Here is a 24,903-nt window from a genome sequence, read left to right on the forward strand (position 1 = left end):
GGTTACTCCCATCCCCTGGGATCTCCTGCCTCTACATTGCCACTCTGGTTCTCCAGCCTAGTAATGACTCCTGTTGTTGATAATACTTGAGTTGCCTGGCAATCCCCTGTTGGCTTTTCATCATTTGCATCACTTGTGTGATCAATTTCCTATATTAAGTTCCTTCCATTTAAAAATCATAGTTTGATTTCTGTTTCCTGGATTCAACTCAGGCTGTTAGTGAGGAAAGGAACAGAATAACATTGGGCCCTGCAAACTCTTAAGGCTTGGTCCAGTTTGCTTATGATCATTCTTATTATGCATTGCACATATGCATGAAAGACTCAACTTTTGTATTTTTCTAAGAAAGGTCAACTTAATAATAACATCCACTTTGCCTTAAAGACTGTTGTAAGCAACATTTTGTTATCAAACTTTTCTCCTTAACATGTATAGAAATTAACTTAGAGCGTCACTCAGAAAAAATGTTCTGTAAATGTTTGCTATTATTACCTGTGAAGCTTCTTATATTACTCTTCATCAATAAAAATATTCTTTAGAATTCTTTAATTCTGAAAACAACACATTTATAATTAACTCTTAAGCCTAGGGGGTTCATATATAAATAGTTATGTTAAGAACAGTATTTAATGAATATCACATAAAGAAGAAAGAGAGAAGTTCCCTAATAAACTAAAAATGCAGTTGCTTAAAAATATATTTAAAGGTTTGGAATGATGAAAATCTCTAGAAAGTATAATTTGGTGTTGTACAACATTGTGAATGTAATTAATGCCACTGATCTGCATACTTTAAAATGCCATCTATATTTTACTGCAAAAAAAGTAAAAAAAAAAAAAGTAAGTCTAAAGAAAGCAGAAAATATAGACTTGAGGGATATCTGACAATTGTCTTTTTAAAGATTATGGTTTAAAATATATGTGTAAAAATGTGTTAGCTTGATGTTCTTAATTTTAGAGCATAATAACAAAGAAAATGTAAAGGAAAATGAGGCATAGTTTATTTCTTTTCCACTTCCACCATCTGTTCACATTAGCCACAAAGAAACACCCTTAAAAAATTCATTAAACTACTGAGTTATAATTCAATGTGGTAATAAGTCTTCAACACAATATACACAATCGACAAATGACTATGGCAATGACATCATTGTAATGGTCATAATTACATGACAATTGGAATATTTGATCATTCAAAACATCAGTAAAATAACTATTCTTCTTTCTTGTCAGCCTCTAAATACCTCTATTCATTCCGTATTCAAGAATCTGTGGCTTTCAGGAAAGAGAAACCCAGTGCAGCGATGATGGAGATAAAGCTGGGAGAAGGGGAGGAGAATGGGTTTGGGGAGACAGCAGGAAAAAACACTGCACCAGGCACCCTGAGAGCAGAGAGAGGGAGATGAATGTGCATGAAGCCAGCCTAATTATTGCAAAGTGAAAGGTCATCAAAATCAATTTGCAGCATGATGTACAAAGGTCGTTATCAGCCTCAGATTTTCTCTGCCCGTTTAAAACACAATAAAAATAAAGTGAGTGCTTTAATAACTATGATTAAGTAAAGAAAAAAGCATATCATTGAACCATCTGTTTAAATATTTGTGCTACCTTGGTTTTACTCAAAACAGCATGAAAGATGAGCAGTGAGGCAATTTTTTTTCTGTTTGTTTGCTTTTAAAATCCTGACATTTTCTCCACTGGTTGCCGAGATTTATAACACAGATGAAAGAGCTCCTCTAAAATTACTGCCCTTTGAAATCAATAGCACAGTATTTGTAACGACTTTCTTTTTATTAGAGAGCACTTCATTATTATTTTTATTATAATTTTATGGGACAGTCTGGAACAGAATTCATCATTCACTTATTTGAAGTATCCCACTTACTCAATGGCACAGATGGCCTGATCTGAGGAGATTTAATCACCCTATGGTAGGGCTGCCTTGATGCTATATAAATGCAAACCATGAGAGAGAGAGGAAGCAATGGACAACAATAACGTTGTCTTAGGCACTATTAGAGACTCTGTGAAAGCTAATTCATTTGAGAACTTTGGAAATTATAATTATAAAGCTGCATCTTTTTACTTTTCCTCTAAAAATTAATATAATAATAGTACCATATGGAGCAGGGCTTTTGAAATTTTTAACTATCCTTAAAAAAATATATTTTACATTATGACTCAACACACACGTATTCACACATATACTGAAACAAATATTTTAAGAAGCAGTATTTGTCATTATTATATGTGATTCAGAAAGCTATTTTGTAACTTGTTCTTTAAAAAAATGCCAGTCAGAATCTACTAAACTGTTCTAATAAATGCATCTGGATCCTCTTATGAAAAACAGATTGAGTTTCTTTTGTGTTTTAAATGAAATAATGTATGTGAGTCTTCAGTGTATATCTGGCACATGGTAAACATTTGATATTTATAGTAGTTATTATGAGGAATGTCTTGAACAAATTTTGCACTTTACCACAGTTTAAAGCAAAAAGGAAATGATCTGACTATAGAAGTGGCTTCTCTGAAATTTCTTTTCTGTTCTTATTGTCCTATTCTTGGTCCAATTATCTAGTTTTGAAAAATTATCCAGTTGATTTTATATAGCAGAAGACCTAGATTGTAGACAGGGAAAACATCAATATGAAAAAGAAAGATCCCGGAAAGACTGCAATTTCCTTTCTACCATCAGCTTCCTATTTCACTTTGTTGTTAGTTCTTGCCTCTATCACAGAAAAAAGGGGAGAATTAAGTTCCACAAGAGTACATCTTTATAAAGGAGTTTTAAAAATCTGTAAACTATGACCATAAGGAAAGACAAAAAAACAAAGAAAAGATAAAGTAGATACACAAATAGGAAAAAAATATGAGGAATTTCCTAACTTTTGACTATATTGAATTCATTCACTTTACATAAATCTGGAAGGAGACTTTTGAAATCTTTTAGCTAGCTGAAATATTTTCATCCTTAATTTATTCATGTAATGAATATATATTTATTAAAAACCTATGTTTCTATCATAAGAGTCTAAGTTTTTACTTAATTATTTTTAGATGAAAAAATTATCCTTTCTAAAATGTCAAATTTTCTGCCTCACCTGTGATAATTTAACCACAGACCAAGAAATAAGTAAATACATTGTTCATGAATTTTCCTGAAATGTGTTCTTTCAGTTGAGAATGAGAATCTAAAAATCACAATACCATGAAATTTGAGCTAGACAACATTAATCTGGATTACCACTACGGAGAACCATGCAAAGTGCATTTTTAGGGAACTCAATTACCAAACATCAAGAAGGGATCATAAAAAATCAATAGAAAAGGCAAAAAGGAGTGCTTGCTCTTTTTTCTTTTTTTTTTGAGGATTATTTTATTTATTTCTTCTTCTTTTTTTTTTTTTTAACAGTAGGTCCTTGTTGATCATCTCTTGCAACCACAAGTCTATTCTCTAAGTCTGTGAATCTCTTTCTGTTTTGTAAATAAGTTCATTTGTATCATTTTTTTAATTCCATATATAAGCAATGTCATAGATATTTGTCTTTGTCTGTCTGACTTATTGCACAGATGATAATCTCTGGTCCATCATGTTGCTGCAAATGGCATATTTCATTCTTTTTAATGGCTGAGTAATATTCTATTGTACATACATACTACATCTTCTTTATCCATTCATCTGTCAGTGAACCTTTATGTTGCTTCCACATTTTGGCTATTATAAATAGTGCTTCAGTGAACATTAGGGTGTGTGTATCCTTTTGTAGGTTTTTTTTGTTTTTTTTTAATTAAATTTTTATTTTTACTTTATTTTACTTTACAATACTGTATTGGTTTTGTTTTTCTCTGGATACATGCCCTGGTGTGGGATTGCTGAATCATATAGTGTCTTTATTTTTAGTTGTTTGTTTGTTTGTTTTTAATGGAACCTCCATACTGTTCTCCATAGTGGTTGTACCAATTTGCATTCTCACCAACAGTATAGGAGAGTTCCCTTTTCTCCACACCCTCTCCAGCTTTTACTATTTGTAAATTTTATGATGATGACCATTCCTTTTCTGTGTAGATTGATGTCATTTCCATCCAGAGGAGGAAAACATGAAAACTTTTTATTACCTCTTTGCTATGGACCAAATGTTTATGCTTCTCCCATGGACAGAGGAGTCTGGCAGGCTATAGTCTATGGGGTCACAAGAGTCAGACACGACTTAGTGACTAAAGCTTCACCACCAATATTCATATCTCACAGCCCTAATCCCCAATGTGGTGGTGTTTGGAGACGGAAACTTTGGGAGGTAATTGGGTTTTAGATGAGGTCATGAGGGTGGGGTCCCCATGATACATGGGATTAATGTCCTTATAAGAAGAGGGAGAGAAACCAGCATTCTTTCTCCATCATGTGAAGACATGGTGAAAACGTTGCTGTCTAAAAGCCAGGAAGAGGAACTCTCACCAGAAACCAAATCTGTCAGCACCTACCAGCATACATCTTTAATATCTGATATTTGATAAGAGTTTATGAAATTTTACCTGTTTAGCTTTACTATAGTCATTGACATAGAAGACGTAAACTTTATACTGACCTCTGTAATGACAATAAGGTAATAACAGAATTTATGAATGGCCTAAAACGATGATGAGCCAGGCAGAGGGTGCTTCTGAAGAAATGAAGGAATAGGAGTTCTTTACGTAGGAATACATATGGATTATGCATTAGCAGGAGCATATAGATGTAGATAGGAAGGAGAAATGTCAAGCATTTTTCTAACTATTGGCTTTTACTTTTATAATCACATTTTTGCTAAAAGGTAGCCATTCAGAAACCTCAAGTTCTCATTTTTAAAATTCACATTTAAAAGAATTTCAGCATAAGCTGGAGTTTATAATGCACTGCTTAATGAGCATAGAGTTGATTAAATTAAAAACTATTGACATGGAGGCCTTAAACACTGAAGCCCAACTGCAGAAGTGAAATGATCAGAAGAGGAGACACAGAGTAGAACAGTCAATCTTCCATCCCCCCTTAGCTGAATGAAGAAAGGATTTCTCATGGATGACTCTGATTAACAAGGAATCTGAAGTAGAAACAGTCTATCAATGAAAGTCAGCTCTTCTTAGGTTGATCCTAGCTATCTGGCTGTTGTAGCCAACGACTATGGTTAAGCACTTGATCACAAAATGTAGGTGTCATAATTAGGCAGAGAGAGGAATTTAGGTTTAGCACAGACAGTCATTGTAGTACGGTCTGATGTAGGCATCCAGGCTTTGGATTGAAACTGCCTGGGATCAAATTCTTGCTCTCTTCATTATAGTTGTATATGACAACTGAGTCTTGACTTTCTTATCTGAAAAAAATGAAAAAAAAATCTGACAAGGTTTTTGGAAAAATTAGAGATCATCCACATAAATGTTAGAATCAGGCAATCTTTTCTACTTCTTGGAACCCACTTCAAAAACATTATTCAGAGACGGGATCATGAAACCAATAATTAAAAAGTGAGAAGGCATCTAGTCCAAGATAAAATGAAGCCCAGAAAGATTAAAATCCCTAAGATTATGCCATTGTTGGTAAAATTCAAAAGCCAAAACCCAACTCTTCTGACTTGTTCCTCTGCGTGGTTTCCAATGAAGAGAAACAATTCTACCATGCAAATTAGACAGCCATCCTCCACAGACTGTGTGTAGCAGCTTCTTTCCTTTTTTTTTTTTTTTTTGTTCGTAACTTGCCTACATCACTATTCTTAACACATTGTTTTTATTGTCAGCAGTTTCATATTTTCCTAGCACATTGTTGTAAGCTTTGATTCTCCCTGAAGCAAATGAAGTTTGAAGTCAGCAGTTCCCTGACCATAATTAGGCATTTAATTAATACTATTTTAAAATGTGCTTTTCTGTTTGAATAGAGACTGAGCATGACAGTATCCTCACTGCAGCAGGGTGGTGCACAGTGCCCCCCTTTACGTCTAACCTTGGAGATGAGGCCCCCATGTTACTTCCTAAACATGTTTTCTGGTCCCTCTCTGTTTCTGATATTTACTTCTTAGTGAACCTACCCTATGAGACCATACCTACTTTATGGGAAAAGATGGGAAGGTTTAGGAACTCTTTCCTATTTCTTGATTTTTCATTGTTAGCACATGGATTTTAATTGTCACAGTTGCTTCAGAGAAGTTTAAAGAGTTAACAATACTTAGGTACTTCTTACTCCTCCCCAGCTCTATTCTTCATGCTTTGCTGAATAACTCAAGGATAAAAAATGAGTTTCACTAGAAAACAGTTTTTTCGGTACAATAATTTGTGCTTTATGTCATATTATAGTGGTGAGTGTAAATTTATCTTTGAACCATGTTTTATTAACTTTTTCCTCCATAGAGTTACATCAAAAGAGTCTATAAATAAATGATGTGCTCAGCCTGCTAGTTCTTACATGCATACCAATTACATACATTGGTTTCAAAACACGTAGTCAGTACTTTAAACAACCATGATAATATCACAAACTAAAATATTCAACATCTCCATCTCAGTATGCTGTCACCATGCAGACAAAGATTAGAATTGGTAATCAGTTCTACTGCTGGTAAGTTGAGTGGTATGATGCATTTTATATCCATGCTGTGTCAAACTCAATTAACATTCTAACATAGTATATTTCAAAGACATTCACCTAATCTCAGAGAACAATGAATTTATTTATTTCATGTTAAAAGCTCTTACATTTTATGAAGCGTTCTTGAAGCAAAGATATTTATTGTCACAATAATATTTAAATTAGAGTTTCTGAAGAAATGCAAAAAAATACACTTAGTTTAAAATTCCTACTGTAAGTGATGCATATCATTACTGTGGAAGAAGAAAAGAACTTCACAAGCTATAAATTTTCAGAATTTTATAATCATATAGAGATCCTACTTCCTTACAAATAATACATTTCAAAGAAGCCATAGGTAATGATAAATTAACATTAAATGTGATTTTTTGGGGTATATCCCTCAAAAGTACACTTGTAATCATATGAGAGTAAAATTTTAGGTGATATACATATATACATATATTTAGCTACTTGTTTATTTACATGCCAAAGTGTCATCTCTAATCACTAATAGATAAACCAATTATAGAATAAAATTCATATATGAAATAAAATTATACAATATTGTTTTTATACACATACATATATATGTAGATACATACACACACACACACACATATGTGTGTGTATTATGCCTTGGTTTCTCCAGTAATATTTTAACAGTACATAATAAGCTACCCAGTGTCAGATTAATTACTTATTCAGAATAATAATGCTAAATAATTAGAAAGTTAAAAGATCAGGAGGTTTTCAGGGAAAACCACCAGATGTAACTAGTATACTGATCTGAAGTTTATATTAAGCATCAACTGTCAGGCCAGTGGGATGACTCTGCCAAATGATGGCAGAACATCTGGGTAGAAAAAATGAATGGTGCTGTCACATTATCCATCTGTTTTGTCTACACAGTGTGAACAGTCATACAGAAACACAGGCTGGTTAGCACAGTATAGACAAAACATCCCAAATTTAAAGTTATTTCAGAATTAACATCTGGATAGTGAGACATTTTTTGTTTTTACATCTGTGTGTTTGCAAGTTGCATAGGCGCAGCTCTGATATAAAAGATTACCATTGCATTTCTTTTTAAATTTTTGCCATTTATAGTTCATTTGATATTACCTTCTTTTAATCATACCTGCTGAAACCACATGGATATATGGGGACATATATCAATGGAAAAGCAAAGAGATGAAAAATAAAATGTTTTGTATTTCATAAAAATTTTATTGAATGTTTTTTCAAGGAAATGAATAATAATAATGAATATAAGGTGAACATTTTGCTTCAAAGTTGTTTCCCTGATTGAGTCAGTGTTTTAAACCTGGCAGTGACAGTCAGAATTCTGTTTGGGGGAGGTAAATATTTTAATGCTGTCTCAGTGTGTGTGGGCAAATGTTTTCCAAAAATGTGGAAGACAGAGTTCTTTGAATTTCCATTATTTCTTCAAGTTTGATGACCTATGAACATTTACTTTATCACTCTTAGGAGCCAGCCTGAAATATCTAACCTTGCAAAATAGAAGAATATAATGTAATTAGTGATAATAGGTTGATGATATGAAAACCCAGAAAGAAAAGGAAACTCTGCCGTGTTTTCACATGCAGTTTTTAATTTTCCTACAAAGTAGGACTACATTAAAATAGATTATTTTTCTGAAGATCTGTTGCTGGACAAGAGACATTTCAATCTACATTCTTGTATGTGTTAAGCAAATGCTAACTCTCTGTAGAAAAAAATTATATTTAAAGTTTAATACCAGCAAAATAATTTTCTGTGATCCACTACTCTTTCTCGGGAGAAAAAAAATATATCTCTTTTATTTCTTGTTCAGTAGTGACATTTCTGAAGAAAGCATTTGTTTCAGCCAATTTATTTTTGTAGCAAGCTTGATTTTATGTAGCATCACATGGCTCAGTTCAATTGATATCTTTTTCGGTGTGAGCAGGCACATCTCCAGAACAAAACTGAGGTCCAACTTGGGAACTAAATGCAAGTGTCTTCAACGATGCATTTAAAATGAAGATGATCTAAGACACATCGATCAAAATATTAGCATGAATCCAGTATAAATCCAAACCTGTTTGCTTGGCAGAAAAGTAGTACAACCCTGTGCCCAACCCACTCTAGCAGAAGGTTTTATTGATTCAACTGCCTGAAGTGTATTGGGCCACTGTATCCATAAAAATAATAATTAAGCTGTGGGATTATTACATTGCACAGCTTAGCACCTGAACTATGCTCAGAGAATTGATTAATATTTCTATTTATATGTCTGTTTTCAGTTGTTGAATAAGATACCTACAGGCCATCCATCATCTTTCATTTCCATTTTATTTTTATCACTACCTCTACTAAAAGAGAGTCAAGAAAGCAATGGAGGCTCCTTTCTAATAAAACAATAGAAAGACCTAACTCCTGAATGTGTTTTTCAGATTGAAATCTTCCAGCTTTAATTGCATTTAATTTGAAAGTGAGAGTTGTAGTCATGCTGATTAATTCCACGTATAGCATAATGGAAAGGGGATGTGAATAACACAACTTCAACATTTTGTGTTTTAAGCAGGGCTCACAGCTCAACCTCCCATGGATCCAGGGAATCCCTTGTCCTAATAGGACCCAGGGCACTTCCCCACAGACATGAAGATCCGTAGATCTGGAATCTGTCTTTCCCAGGAAACTATCAAAAACAGCTGTGATGTAAACATCTGTTCATCGAAAAAGCAAGAGAGTTCCAGAAAAATATCTACTTCTGCTTTATTGACTATGCCAAAGCCTTTGACTGCGTGAATCACAACAAACTGTAGAAAATTCTGAAAGAGAAAGGAAAAGCAGACCACCTGACCTGCCTCTTGAGAAATCTGTATGCAGGTCAGGAAGCAACAGTTAGAACTGGACATGGAACAACAGACTGGTTCCAAATAGGAAAAGGAGTACGTCAAGGCTGTATATTGTCATCCTGCTTATTTAACTTATATGCAGAGTACATCATGAGAAACACCGGGCTGGATGAAGCACAAGCTGGGATCAAGATTTCCGAGAGAAATATCAATAACCTCAGAAATGCAGATGACACCAACCTTATGACAAAAGTGAAGAACAACTAAAGATTCTCTTGATGAAAGAAGAGAGTGAAAAAGTTGGCTTAAAGCTCAACATTCAGAAAACTAAGATTATGGCATCATCTCCCATTATTTCATGGCAAATAGATAGGGAAACAGTGCCTGACTTTATTTTTAGGGGGCTCCAAAATCACTGCAGATGGTGACTGCAGCCATGAAATTAAAAGACGCTTGCTCCTTGAAAGAAAAGCTATGACCAACCTAGATAGCGTATTAAAAATCAAAGACATTGCTTTGTCAACAGAGATCCATCTAGTCATGGCTATGGCTTTTCCAGTAGTAATGTATGGATGTGAGAGTTGGACTCTAAAGAAAGCTGAGCACTGAAGAATCGATGCTTTTGAACTGTGGTGTTGGAGAAGACTCGAGAGTCCTTTTGTCTGCAGGAAGATCCAACCAGTCCATCCTAAAAGAAATCAGTCCTGAATATTCATTGGAAGGACTGATGTTGAAGCTTAAACTCCAATACTTCGGCCACCTGACTTATTTGAAAAGACCCTGATGCTGGGAAAGATTGAAGGCAGAAGGAGAAGGGGAAGCAGAGGAGGAAATGGTTGGATGGCATCACCGACTCAATGGACATGAGTCTGAGTAAACTCTGGGAGTTGGTGCTGGACAGGGAGGCCTGGCATGCTGCGGTTCATGGGGTCGCAAAGAGTCTAAGCAACTGAACCGAACTCTGCTTGTTGAAGAAAAAGGCTATACGTTGCCAGGAGGAACTTCAAAGGGCATTGGCGAGAATCATAAAACCAAATAATTAACTCAGGTGAGTGCCCGGGACAGGAAGTCTACAATAACTAAGCAGGGTAATGTGGGAATGAGAACCCGATGGCAAGACTATATAGAATCAAGAAACTATGAATCATCCAGCAAGCCAGACCTAGTAACAACAGATCCTTATAAACAACAAAAACAAACAAACAAATCAAAGTGAAAATGGTCAGAGAGAGAGAGAACCTGTTGCAGTTTTGGGAGAAAAGCAAGCATCACTGACAGCTTATAGGCTGTTTGCTATAAAAGCAATAATGATGTGTTTTGATTCCTGATGTCTACTATCTAAAATGGTTTGCTCATTATAATTGAGGAAGCCCCCTACCCATCCTAGGCAGGGGGTGGAATGGAAAAGACCTTTCCAAATAGAATATCATATGTCCCAGTCTGGGTGGGACCATCTCAGATTTTGACTTTGTCCTGGTGTAATCATCAGTAGCACCTCCCTTCACTCTAAAATTAGAATCCTGATTTCAATGTCACACTTTATGCTCAACTTACTAGGAGGGCTCCAACTGAGAGAAAAGAGGGAAGGAAATCAGGAGACAATTATTATCCATTTATGCAACAAATATATATTGATCATTTACTCTATGCCAGGCTCTGGTGATACTGCTGTAAATTAGATAACTATGTCTGCTCCTGTCACAGAGTCAGCCACATAACGGGGAAGAAAAATAGCTAAAAGGGAAAGTGAATACCAGACATAGTCTGATTAAAACTAACTTAATAAAGGATAACCAAGTGGCAATTAGAGACAGTTATCAGAAAAATAATATATTCTAAAATGCATGAAATACAAAAATTCAAAAGCTGAAGAAAATAAGATGTATTATTGACCTTCTAGCCCTTATAGTGAACTGGACAATGTATTCCCTGTTTGCCCTTCAACCCAGCTTGAGATATGAGTTGGTAAAAGTTCTCTTTTATAGATAAAGGATTGATTTAATCTGTCAGTCTCTCCATCTACAGATATTTATTAGTTCCCACAGTGCTCAGAGTAGTTTGCCAGCTGTGAATGTAATAGTGAACCAACAGGCAGGCCTTAACCTCACAGAGCTGAGTTAGTTGAGTTCTGAGTAGTCAGAATTATCCTAAATACTTAGAGACCAGCATTATTGAACACCTAAAAGTCAAACCAAGCACAATCATTTATTGAAAGCAGTTTGTATTTTTTATTTTTAAAAAGGAACTGATGTAGTTACCATTATATATATATATATATATATATATATACATACATACATACATACATACATATATTACTTTCTTAGGCATCCTTTACTAGTTTTACACATTACTTTTGTCTTTGTGTTGAAGAACATGTGGTATATCAGAGCATGGGCAGGCAAGCGTTTATTTTGTGCTTAAGAACTGGAAGTTTCTTTATGCAGCCCCACATCTGACATTTCGCCCAGAGGAATTTTCTACCTCTCTGTTTATCCATTCCCTTTGGCCTCCTGCTGCCTAGATAGCACCCAGGGCACACTTACCTCCAACTGCTGTCCTCTGAGATCAGGGAAGGATTGCGGGGCATTTACATCTCTCCTCACACCACTGCTGCTCCTCCACCTGGCCTCATTAACAGCATCCCAGCCTACGGCTTCACCAGTCTCTGCCTACACACCATACACCTTCCCTCCTATCACAACCTCCAAGATAGCAAGGGTCAAGAGAATCTCCTGTCGCTTTAAACATACACAATGTGTAGGAGATTTGTTCTACTTGGAATGGAAAATTATGACAGGGACAAAGTCAAGACAAAGAAACAAACAACAGAAAGCAGAAAGAGAAATGAGGAAGCGCAGCTCCGTGAGCATGACAGCTCTTTCCTTTAGGGTTGCAGGTGGTCTGTGGGTGTCCCTCTGGGTGTCTGTCCGTCCTACATATGGAAATGGAGGTGGACTGAATTCATCAGGTAACTGTTCTAACATGGAAAGTTTGTAGATGCCAAGTAGCTCCATCTGACTTACAGGACAGACAAAAGCAAGTCATTCCATAGGCTGAAAATAAACAACGAAACAAAACTATGTTGCTTTTTCTCCCAGAATGTAATCCACACAAAATGCCCTGTGTGATTCCAAAATTTCCAGAGGAGAAATGGATGATTTAAAAGGAAATGGCAACCCACTCCAGTATTCTTGCCTGGAGAATCTCATGGACAGAGGAGCCTGATAGGCTACAGTCTACGGGGTCCCAAAGAGTCAGACATGACTGAGCGACTTAAAAAAAAAAAAATATATATATATATATATATATGGACCCCACTATTTCATAAAGAAAGAAAGTACACCTCAAGATATTCTAATTCCACACGTGAACAGCATAATACTGTCTTGTCTCCTGGTGACAGGCGACAAGGGGACTCCAGCCCAGGCCCAGAAGATTCAGTTGCCCCCGCCACATCCTCCCTCAGAAGGACCCTGAGTCTCTACTTGGAGCTCAGCTGAGCACCAGGCAGGGAGACACCAACAGAGCCCAGCTTTGCTGCCTGTGGTTTTGTAATAGAGCTTAGCAGTGGGCAGCCCCTATTACAGAGCTGTTGCTGTGTGCTATTGCCCACCCCTACCCCCGTTACCACCCCTACCCCCGGACTTCCCTGGTGGCTTAGACAGTAAAGCGTCTGTCTACAAGGCGGGGACCTGATCCCCTGGAGAAGGAAATGGCAATCCATTCCAGTACTATTGCCTGGAAAATCCCATGGACAGAGGAGCCTGGTAGGCTACAGTCCATGGGGTCGCAAAGAGTCGGACACGACTGAGCGACTTCACTTTCCACCCCCGTTACCAGGCAACAGTTACCACGAGACCATTAATAGTCTTGTTCAGCCTTTGGTCGGTGCTGCAGTGCCGCCTGCCGCAGGGACCAACTGTCAAGGAACAACCATCAGTGGTCCTGCTCAGCCATTGGTCCATGGCAGTGGGCCCCTCCCCCAAGCAACCAACTATCAATGAGCGACCAGTAGTGGACGGCGCAGCCAATGGTCAGCAGAGTGGTGGTCATCAGATGGAGAGTGAGGTAAGAGGCGGATCCCGGCCTTCTCCCCTGGGCCCTCCAGCTTACCGGGCCCTAGGTCAGCCGGCGAGTGGTGGTCCCAGGGGACTGTGTCCTGCAGGGCTCCTCAGCAAGGCCCTGAACCTCTCCCCGGCCCCCACCTCTGCGACCTAATGACAGCGGCAGTCTGCATAGGATGCAGCCGGTTGACCCGGCCCCTCCCATCGTGCATTTGGGCAGCCTGAGGAGCCTGAGGGACAGTTGGGTCCCGCGTGCCTGGCTCCCTCAGCAAGACAGCTGGGCAGGGGCTGGGGACCTGGCTCTGAGGGAGCCACCAGCTGAGATCTGCCTTCTTTTAGCCAGGACGGGGACCTCAGAGGGGCAAAGTTGTGCCTCAGAACCTTGCTCTTCCTTGTTAAGACAGAGAATGACATTCCTGTGGTAGAGATTTACAGGAACATCTTTACCTGACCGTGCCAGACCTGGAAAACAAAGGATGAGACACTAAGAAGTTTCTAACAACTAACCATGCCCTCCTTCACCGTTCCTAAAAAAGGGCTTCCCTGAAAGCTGTCAGGCAGTTTGGGGGTTTTAAGACATGAGTCACCCATCTCTTGGCATGGCCCTGCACTAAACCTTTCTCTGTTTCATGTTCCTCCAGAAGAGAACCATTCACCTTTTCAAAGAGTTCTGGGGTCAGAGTTGAGTGGAATGCAAGCAGAAGAGGGGCTTTGGCCTTACTGTAAATTTTTTAATGTCATCACAACATTATTTAATCAAATGTACTTATTTTGGTATTTAATTTTAAGAGAGGAAAAATCCCTGGTATTTTCCTGGTAGAATGAAACAGCTCAGAATGGTATATTTAGGCAATTTAAAGACATTTATTATTTACATAAAAATCAAATACAATAAATCTGTTCTAAGTGTTGTGTGTCAGTCCATGGTGTGGAGCTGCCGCAATGTTATTGCAGATAATGTATATTAAAAAGTATGAGATTACTGCACACTAGCTGGATTGATAAAAATCAGCCATTTAAAAAATAAAACAAAACCATCATGTGAAAAAAAAAAAAACAGGGTCTCCTGAAATTAAGTTAATGTGTATGTTGTTCCATGCTTCCACTGGGCTTCCCAGGGGGCGCTAGTGGTAAAGAACCTGCTTGCCAATGCAGGTAGCTAGAAGAGACAAGAGTTCAATCCCTGGGTTAGGAAGATCCCCTGGAGGAGGGCACTCCACCCCATTCCAGTATTCTTGCTTGGAGAATCCCCATGGATAGAGGAGCCTAGAGGGCTACAGTACATAGGTTCGTAAAGAGTCAGACACAACTGAAGCGACTTAGCATGCACACTACCAATACTAAAGGCTGTTATTTTTTTAAAATCTATGTGTAACTATATTTCCTCCCCCAAAGGTGGAATTACTGTTTAGATTAGCCTGAGTACATAACTATATGATAAACTCCAGTTGGTATAGTTTCAAACTACTGGCTGATTTCTAAAAAAAAATCTCTTGGAACTAAATTCTTAAAACCATTCAGTTCCTTTTGTTTTGATTCATTAATCACCAAGCAGGTTTCTGATCCTAATTTACTTTTCCCAGTGGAACAAGTGCCCCGATGAGTCGACTCAAGTATTCCAATCCACTTAATAGAATTCCCAGTGTCAATTAATACTTTATCACTGTGGCCTGCTGAGAGTGCCCTAGGATGATAACCACCGTGACTCTGCTCTCTGGGGACTCATGACAAATCTCTGGAGCCAGCCAATCATTGGGCAAAGTACAGAAGTTACCTTACTTCCAGGGTACCCACAACATTTAGGGATTCACAAAGTTGCTGTGTCATTCATAGCCAAAGAATATTAGTGGTTGATTAAGCTGACTTATCTCAAAACATAGCTGATACCTATGTGAGAGTGCAAATTTGTTGAAATCAAAGGGGAACAGGGGAAAAAAAAAAACAAGTTTCTTTAAGGACCAGCTTGTATTTATCTCTGCAATTCTACAGTCTAGCATAATTTTTCCAAACTAGAATAATTTATTCTCTAACTACAGAAGTTTTGTTATAGGTTTTAAACAAATGTATAAACTTATGTTTGTTTAAAACAAACATTACATTACTTTTTATTTTTATTTTTTTTACTTTATTTTACTTTACAATACTGTATTGGTTTTGCCATACATTGACATGACTCCGCCACGGGTATACATGAGTTCCCAATCCTGAACCCCCTCCCAAATTGCAAATTACATTACTTTTTAAAACTTAGCCAGATTCTATGAATTCTTCCAGAATTTTATGTGCTGTTATATTTTTATATATACATGTATAAGGTATATATGCATTAGTGAAGTGAAGATCACTCAGTCATGTCATGGAATTCTCCAGGCAAGAATACTGGAGTGGGTAAGTTATTCCCTTCTCCAGGGACTCTTCCTAACCCAGGGATCGAACCCAGGTGTCCCACATTTGCAGGTGGATTCTTTACCAGTTGAGCCAATAGAGAAGCCCTATGTGCATTATATTTATACAATAATTATAATAAAATCACATATATGATCTGTAAAACACATTTATACTTCAAGAAGCATTCATTTATCTCAGCAACTGAGAGTAGAGGCTGACAGACCTTCAAGACTAGCCAGCCAACCCTGCCCTCTTTTCTATGAATGTGGGGCTCACTCTAGACTCCCTCTAAGACCATTATTCCAGACAACTTAAATAATTAGGATGGCCAAGAGATAAACTTGTTTATCATCCTGGCCTTAGCAATTCTGTAATAGAAAATAGTATTCAAATTTTTCAAGATTTTTGCCAAGTGCTTTTTGTGATAGTGACACTCCTGACCAGCTAACAGTAGTCTCAGGCTATTCAGGAGATTTTCAGGAGCAGTGGTATATTTCAGTGGTCAGTATAACCTGTGCCCGAAGAAAACATTTATAAGATAGGAGGCTCAGTTAGAAATGCTAGCAAGTGACTATACCCAGAGATTTTTCTCCATCAGATCTGGAAACCTAAACAGAAAGAGACACAGAAACACTGATTTGAAGCTAGATGGCATTTGTTCTGTATGTGTGTGTGTTTGGATTAACAGACTAAAAGATTTTGTTCCTTGCAAAAGTCTGCTCTTAATTTTATCAATCATACTGCAAATATCTGTGACTCTGGTGTTAGGTAGATTGGGTAGGACAGGGTAGAGCCATTGTGATCCCTCATCAAGTTATCAGTGCTGTTATCTCATGTTTGTCTGGTACAACAATGCCATTTACTTGTGTGATGAACAAGGTATTTGAAGGATTTCGCCATTCTACTAACAGACTATCAATTTGTCTTCTCATGATGATATTGGTTGACTGATAATGCCACAAAAGAAAATTAAAAACCCTTGTTGTACTTCAGTACCTTATCCAAGTTATTTCCAGAAAGGCCAATTCTGACTCAAGCAATTCAAACATTTGCTTTAAAAGGAAATTCTCAAGCAGGAGGTAAGCAGTAAGAGGTAGAATTGAGCTAGACAAGGACATGACAAGGTACAGTATTCAGTTTGTATATCAGGTTCAATTTTGCTTAAGAAATGAATTTCTCCAGCTTATATTTTAATTAGCTTAAGCACCTGCATTCAGGAGCCAATAACACAGACTTACAGGAACTGAATTACTCAAAGGGTTCTGAGCCCAGGCTCTAAATCACAGGCCTTGAGCCGATCTCATAATTAACACCAAGCCGAAGCACTGCATCAGATGCAGCAGAAAACACTGCCGAAGAGCGGATGGGGAAACACGGCAATCATTAGACCCAGGCAGTAGCATCTCAGGGACTACAAAGCTTTGCTGAATGTTGGGAAGTCAGTTACATCAATGTGCTAAGCAGTTAATGTCCTGTCAGGCACATCTGTGTTTACTACCATCAGATACTCCCAGCTGTTCGCATTGCCTCTGTTTGATGGTCATTCTGGGACCTGCCTGATGTTGAGAAGCATGTTATTAGAGAAGTAAATCCCTTGCTGAAGATTGATCAAGGAGGGATGTAAGCTCGGGGGTGCTGGAGTTGGTTCATAAAGTCGAGGACAGAGACGTGTACTGGCAATTACAGAAGGTGAATTTATTTAAGACTCTTAATCAGAGCTTTTAGGGGTCTGTTATTGCTTTGGTGTAAATTATGCTTTGAAATCATTCCTGTAGTCAGGTTCTTTTAGGGCCCCTCAAATAGATAAACCATTCCTCTCCTATGGGGAGTAGAAGCAGGCAGATGCCTTGCTACTATATAGATAAGGAAAAAGAGCCATTGAAATGCCAAGAGCAGCCTCTTAATCAAGCCCCTGGTTACTGAGGCCAGGTGCCATGTATCTAAAAGAGAAAGGGAAGTGTGTCCATGCTGAGGATCCTTAGTTTGCCTCGCTCCGATCCTCGCTCAGCCCATCCCAGCGTGCTCTGTGCTCAGGCAGCTTCTCAGGATTCCTGCCTCTGGTTTCCCATTGAGCTCAGCCCATGGTGCCCCTGCAGGAGGCTCCGGGAAGGTGAGACAGTATTCTTTCCCTCTTTTTGGCATTCTCACCTCCACTGGCTCTGTGAAAGGTCACAGAACAGAAGTTCTAAGACCCTTTTTCTGGCGTTCTTTGAGCCTAGGGTGGTATCTCTAGCTCTGTTGCTCTTAGGGGACTATACCATTCCCCATGTACCATTTCCTAAAACCCTGCCCACTTTTATTCCTCTATTAAACCCTCATTGAATTATCCTAGTCTGAGTGTGCCAGTCTGTTAGGACACCAACTGGCATAATATCCCTATCCCAAATAAGCTTGCAGGCTCTCTTGTGGAGAAAACTAATACCACATAAATGGCAACAGATCAAGACCTGGATGATTTTGCACATGAGCAGCACACCTGAACCCATACAGATCTTAATGCCTCACCGGGGGAACATGAAGTCTATGCTGTTTCTCTTAATTCTCTCTCTCTCTCTTCCTAATAAACTTCTAGGACAGAGGAAAAGGGAAGAAAACCTGGCAAGTCAGCATCACTCTGGACACGGTCTTACACAGACTTTTACAATCCCAGGGGCTTTCTTCCCCATTTCTGTTGTAGCTCTTTGTGCTCTCTATCTCCATCCAGCCTAACAAGAACTCTTTGGTATCCTCTGGACAAGAGATACAATCTGACGTGACCTCAAATATTCTGGTTCATGCAGAAACTATACATCCATTTTAGAATTAAACTCTGAAATATTCTAGCTTGTACTCTCTTACTACTGTTTAAAACTCTAGTTGGCCATTTTGGTACACTCAAGCATTGGTTAAAAGAGTTGGTTAAAACAATTTAACATAAATATCACACAAAGCAAGAGAACTAAGCACTTTCCTACTTACTATAGCTATTCTCTACTCATGCAATTATATCTGGTGCCCAATTATCAAGGGACAGGCTTTGGTTTCCATCACTAACAAAAGTGAACTTTAAATATGGATATGAAGAGGGAAGGGTCTAATGGTGATAATTGCTGCCTTCTTGACAAAAACTTTCATTACTCTCAAATGCAGCACATGTATATTTTCTGGAGTGAACCAGCAAAGCCAAATGGCTCAGAATCTTCAGGAAACTCCCATTAGTTAGAGGAACTTCCAGCTGCTCTGCACTGCCTTTATTATCAGCAATGGACCACCTTCATGGAACTACTCAAGGTCTCCACAGGTACAGCAATTTCTTTTTTGGCAACTTTATTGTCAGACAACCTGCCTTCTGGGTATGTTGTTATCACTGTAGTCAATTGATGTTTCTGACATTGTTCTTGGCAAGATTGGTTTCCCCCAGACCTGCTCAGAAAGAAAGAATGAAAAGCCTGACACTGTTTTATGCACTTTTCCTTGTCGTGTGTTTTATTTCACAAGAATGGATGTGGGGAAATTATACTTTTTAATAGCATGGCACTGCCGAATAAAGAAGAGGAGTGCCATACGTTTACAAAAATCTGTCATTGCCAGACTTTCTCAGGAGAGTCCTGGGGTTTGTGAAGTTTTAGTAGATAGTTTAAAAGAAAAGTAAACTAAATAATTTCAATCATACATAGTAGATTTGCAAGGTTTAACTCATATCAAAACTGGGGTAATGCAAAGAATACATGAATATTTTGTCTTAAACTAACCCTAATTTCCAACCCTGTCATCTTCCATTCCCTCCGTTCCCCAACTCTGGCAAATTTCCCATCTCCTAATAGGAAAAAAAATTGCTCAACATTCAACCCTGCTTAGAGTGTAATCTATACTGGTCATTTAATCAATCTGTTAATAGTGTTTCGTCTTTGGAGTAAGCATGATTTTCTCTGAGGTGGCTCCCTTGCCCTATTGCTTTCCATGTGATGTTGTCTGGCCACATTGATTGTAAGAGGTGATTTACAAAACCTTCCGGGAGTGGAGAAGAGTTAGGGCCCTTCTACCCAAACTTTCCTGCCTTTCCTTCATCTATGTGTGGCTTACTCAGAAAGTGTTCTTAGTTAAATTCTGCAGGTGGAGTAACTTGTGATCTTGACTCAGTTTGATTGGAGTCTATTGGTATTCTCAGGTGGTTCTGACCTCATTTGGGTTTGTGCTCTTTCTCCAGACCTCTATGTAATGTGGCTTTGACTCCCTTTGGCCCTAACTTGGTTATCTCTGAAGCTGCCCATGCCAGAGAGACATCTGATCTCCCATCACCAATCCTTCTAGCCTCTTCTTTGGTCAGACTCTACTACTGCATGCTCTGTCTACAGCTGATAGGAACCAGGGATGCTTTGGAAAGCTAAATATCAGGGGTTCCCCCTACCTGGATATGGTGTCCAACCAGACTGCCATGACCTATCCTTTATCAGGATAAGGTAGTCTCCTCTCAGAGTCACAAATGTAGACAAGGGCAAGAAATGATACCCTCAACGTTCCTTTTGATGTGTTTAACAGGATTTCTCCAAGATGATACGCAGAGAGGAAACCTCAAGAGACATATATATGGCCATATAACTGTCCTTTCTATGTCTCCTCACACAAATTTCCTGGGTCAGAAATAAATATATTATTTTAAATGCTTACTTTTATCTTTCTTCTTAACTCTTGATAAGCCCCAGGAGTGTAAGAAATATCTTGCCTGTATGTATAGTCAGGTAAAGTAATACTAACTGTTGTAACACAACAACCCCAAATCTTGGTCACATAATACAGTACAGATTTACTCTAAGTTCCCAAACAGTCCAACATGGACCAGTGTGTCATTAGAGACCAAGATGCCCTGATGCATGGAGCTAATCAGGATTCTTCCACTTCTAGCTTCATCATATTCTAGGATATCTGAGTTTTCTACAGAGCCCTCTGCATTTGGCTGCAACCGAGGAAAAGAAGCAGAGTGTGGAGGAGTATACAGGTTTGGGGGCTAGACCCAGAAGTTATAAACAGCACTCCGTCCTCTGCGGTGGTATCTTTCAAAGATACCACCTTCCTGGGTATCCAGGACCAATAGGAGACAGATGTGATGAATATACAGCCATGTGTCTGTGACAGTCTAGTGATACAGTCTTTTAGCTGAGCCCACCAATATTGATAGTTGATATTGTAATGGTAGGGTAAGGAATGGGAGGAGATCCAAGGAATTTGAAATGCCTGCTTTCAAGCTATGAGCTTCCATTTTACAAAATAAATATCTTTAAGTTCAGATTCCTTGGAATCCAGTTTCCCTTGGACGTATGCGTCTTTGCTGTGAACTAGAGTGAAGGTCTGGTATGCAGGCAGGAGGAAAATATGTTTTAATGATTTAAAAATTCCCCGCTTTAATGTAATTTGAGCAGATTTAATGACCATTCCCCAAGGTAGATATGAATATAATAATAAAGGTCATTGAGAAAAGAGAAGCACACAGGTTTAGAAACCATTTACTAAAGGGTTCTGAAGGTAAATCCTGGTCTACACACAAGGACAGCTTCACAGACAAGCAGCCCATTACTTGGTTCTGCTGTCACCGTCTTAAAATTCTTGATTTTTTAACACTGGGCCCTGCATTTCCATTTTGCCCTCACAAAATGGTAGTATTTCTGCCCACCTGTGAGGATGCCTAAGGGTAAGGGAGTAGATCTAGATGCTAAGTGCCTTCAAACCACACTCTGAGAACACTTTGGATTTAATGCCAGTTCCTCAGAGGTCTCTGCCTAATGGAGATAGAGGGGGATCCGCGGGTGTTCTACTGCCCAGTTTTATTATGTGCCTCAGGTTTATGCATGATATTTCATTTGAGAAATGAAGTCAGTGCTAAAATGAAGTTTAAAACCATTGGAATACAAAACTCCTCTTTGCTGGGATACTATAATAAAAAAAGTCAGCTATGGTGAGGTGAAAGAGATCAGAGCTGAGTTTATTTCCTAATTCTGTCATTTATTCACTTTGGGACCTTATGCAAGATGCAACTTCTCTGAGTGTCCATTTACTTGTAAAACTGAGATAATAAACTTGGTATGATTTTTGTTTTAATTGTATAAAATATGTGTGAGTACTTTAGAAATAATAAACCCACATAAATAAAAAGCATCACAATAGTATATAAATGATTTTAAATAGGTTTCTTTATTTTAAAATACTTTTAATGAAAATTAATACAAAATTGATATTACAAGTAAGGGTGTAGGAAAGAAACAATAGAGCATACTTGATTCTACTTTTCTTGGCTACTTGCTGATTACAGGCCTTACATGACAGGTATTATTAATAGCGTTGTGCTGTCAGCTCGTTGGAAATATTAAAATAAGTGAACAAGATATCAGTCAAATGTAGTTTTCCCAAAGAGTATGTAATTAAATAGCATTTGGTAGTTGATGGTGGTTTAGTTGCTCAGTCATGTCTGACTCTTGGGACCCCATGGACTATAGCCCTCCTGGCTCCTATGGGGTTTTTCCAGGCAGGAATACTGGAGTGAGTTGCCTTTTCCTTCTCCAAAATAGCATTTAGTACTTAAAATGTTGAGAAACACACTTAATGGTCCCCATTTTTCCAAAATATATTAACAGTATTGGAATCCTGGAACTCTGCATCAGCTGGCTACCACACCCAGATATTTCTGAAGAATAAATGAATCCACTGTCAGCCAGTGTACTCTTAATGAATTCTAGAGCTTCTGGACACTCTGGCCTTCCACACTGGTGACTAAAGGGAGACAGATTTTACTTGGTTTTTCTTCCTTGATTTTGTTCCTTGAGCTGTAACAACACAGTGAAGTGAAAATCCTATACAAGGATGAAACTTTCTAGAGCAGAGCTTCTCTTGGTCACTTTTGTTTTCCCCTCTTTGAGTCCCACCACAGTTTTTCAAGGCCTCCCCATTTCAGAAGGCTCTTCCTAAACAGTAGACAACTTTAAATCTCTCACCAGTAACTTGGGAGAGAAGAGGAGGGACAAAGTACTTATGAAGGAATTTGAAGGAAAAAGGGAAAATATTCCAAAGAGAAAATAAACCACAAAGAAAGCCAATTTAAAGAGTACTCCACTGGCAGAAAGAGCTCTTTATCTTTTTCTTTGCCAACTCTCCTGTAGAATAGTGGTCCTTTTGTCCTTATCCTTGATGTACACAGCAGATGTCCCCTGGCTGGGAGTAGAGTGTGATACAGATAGGAGAGACAGAGCCTTGGGTTCTCCACAGAAGAGTTTACAACCAATAGAAATTTCTGATTTCATTTTGATATATCATTCTTCTCCTGTCTTCCTCATATGTGATGATTCCCAGGCAACAAGTTGGTAAACCTGGGGTCTCATATGACTTAGAAAAAAAATGCTACATTGACTTAATATTAAAGGATTTTCAGAGGGGTTATTGGTGAGAAAACTAAAATAATGATAATGATAATATATCTAACACTTTTGAACATGTCTAGTGACTAAAACCTGCTACATTATCCTATTTCACCTTCATTAGGTATAAAGAATTTAGGTATTAACATTTTCCAAATTTCCCATTGAGAAAATAGCACTTAAGGGAGGTTAAATGGCTTGTCCAAAGCTGCATAATTTTTTCATGAAAAAGGTTAGGACTTATGCCCAGGATTCCTGGGAACCAGAGTCCGTGCCCTCAGCCCTCTTTTTACTAACATATTCAGGGCATAAAAATAGCACAGCTACAGGAACCATAAAAAGATTTTCAAAAGACCACTAGACTTGGTAACCACAACTTTAAATTTATACCTAGGACTATAAAAAGGCAAATGTACTTTGGCAATTTTCTGGTGAATTTGTTCTGTGACTAGAGTCAGAGTAAATTAATCAGTCCTACCTGCTGGCTTGGTGATTACTAATTTCTTACTTCCTTTGAACAGTGTCTCAAAGCTATGTTAGTCAGAGAAGGCATTACTCCCCGTGGGAAAGAGGTGATTTTCTTAATTCTTCTTCATCCTTCAAACTGGAAAACACAATTTGAATTTATATCCTGGTCCTGCAAATCCACTGGAGGTCTCTTTTTCACAAAGCTTCTATTTTCACAATAAAATCCATTCATCAGTATAAATTGTACTTAATCATACTCTGTTAATATTTTTATCAGCATTTAAGGGTCTGTCTTTCTAAGAGTTAATAAGAAAATCTGTTCCTTTTGGGTGTGTTCTTAATTCAAATATGAAAAGATAACTCTAAACAATTATAGCCCTCAGAGAATAAAAAGCATTTTAAGATTAAAAAACAGCAACAACAACATTAGTTATCCACCAGAATCTCTGGCAAATAAAACCCATAAAACTTCCAAACAAAAAATTCCTGCTAGACCATCCACGAAAGTGGGGATGATGGCCTGACTTACCACTTTATGGTCCCAACCTAGTGCAGGGTGTGACATGTGGCCGGTCATTACCAAAGAGATTGGAAGAACAGCTATAGAGCTACAAATCCCCTTTATACCCCTTTCTCACATTCTGGGGCTGGCATTGCAGGAAGAAACTACCCGTGGTAGCTTGTTTTAGTTTACAAAATCTTCTCACAAGGCTTTTTTTCATAAATTGAAATTTCAGTTTGATCAAATTGTTCCATCACCCAGTATCACTGATCAGTGATTATAGTCAAGGCATTGTGTCAGATTATACATGGTTCTTACCTGAAAGTAAGTTATGACCTCCTCTATGGGGATTTGTTGTTATTTTTGGCCTCCCCTGGGTTTTGACCTGCTTCTAACAGCCACCTACCTTAACAAGCTGTCTGTCTAGATACACTGGCTTGATAGAAATAAGTTTTAGCAAACCTAGAATGGATAGAATGTTACCAAGGAAAATAAAGTGACAAGCCACTTTGTATCCATGTTTCCCCTTAAGTCTTTTATTTATTAATTTCTTCTACCTATGACACAGAAACTCTTAAAACTCCCAGTTCTCCCTTGCCAAACAGTTGCTGAGAAACAAGTAGCATACATGAGAAGGAGAAGGAAGAGGTCACCGAGATGAC

At 38.1% G+C, this 24,903-nt stretch overlaps 1 long non-coding RNA gene across 2 annotated transcripts in view; it reads left to right on the forward strand.

The window, feature by feature from the left end:
* LOC138441137 (uncharacterized) overlaps window positions 1-24,903 on the forward strand; it is a 232,363-nt gene that overhangs the window by 83,005 nt on the left and 124,455 nt on the right. For both annotated transcript variants that reach the window (XR_011257253.1, XR_011257252.1), the window contains exons 2-3: window positions 9,161-10,482; window positions 19,019-19,169. This is a non-coding gene — a long non-coding RNA (uncharacterized lncRNA). The remainder of the gene's footprint in view (window positions 1-9,160; window positions 10,483-19,018; window positions 19,170-24,903) is intronic.

This window comes from Ovis canadensis, chromosome 5, assembly GCF_042477335.2.
Source record: "Ovis canadensis isolate MfBH-ARS-UI-01 breed Bighorn chromosome 5, ARS-UI_OviCan_v2, whole genome shotgun sequence".
Classification (NCBI taxonomy): domain Eukaryota; kingdom Metazoa; phylum Chordata; class Mammalia; order Artiodactyla; family Bovidae; genus Ovis; species Ovis canadensis.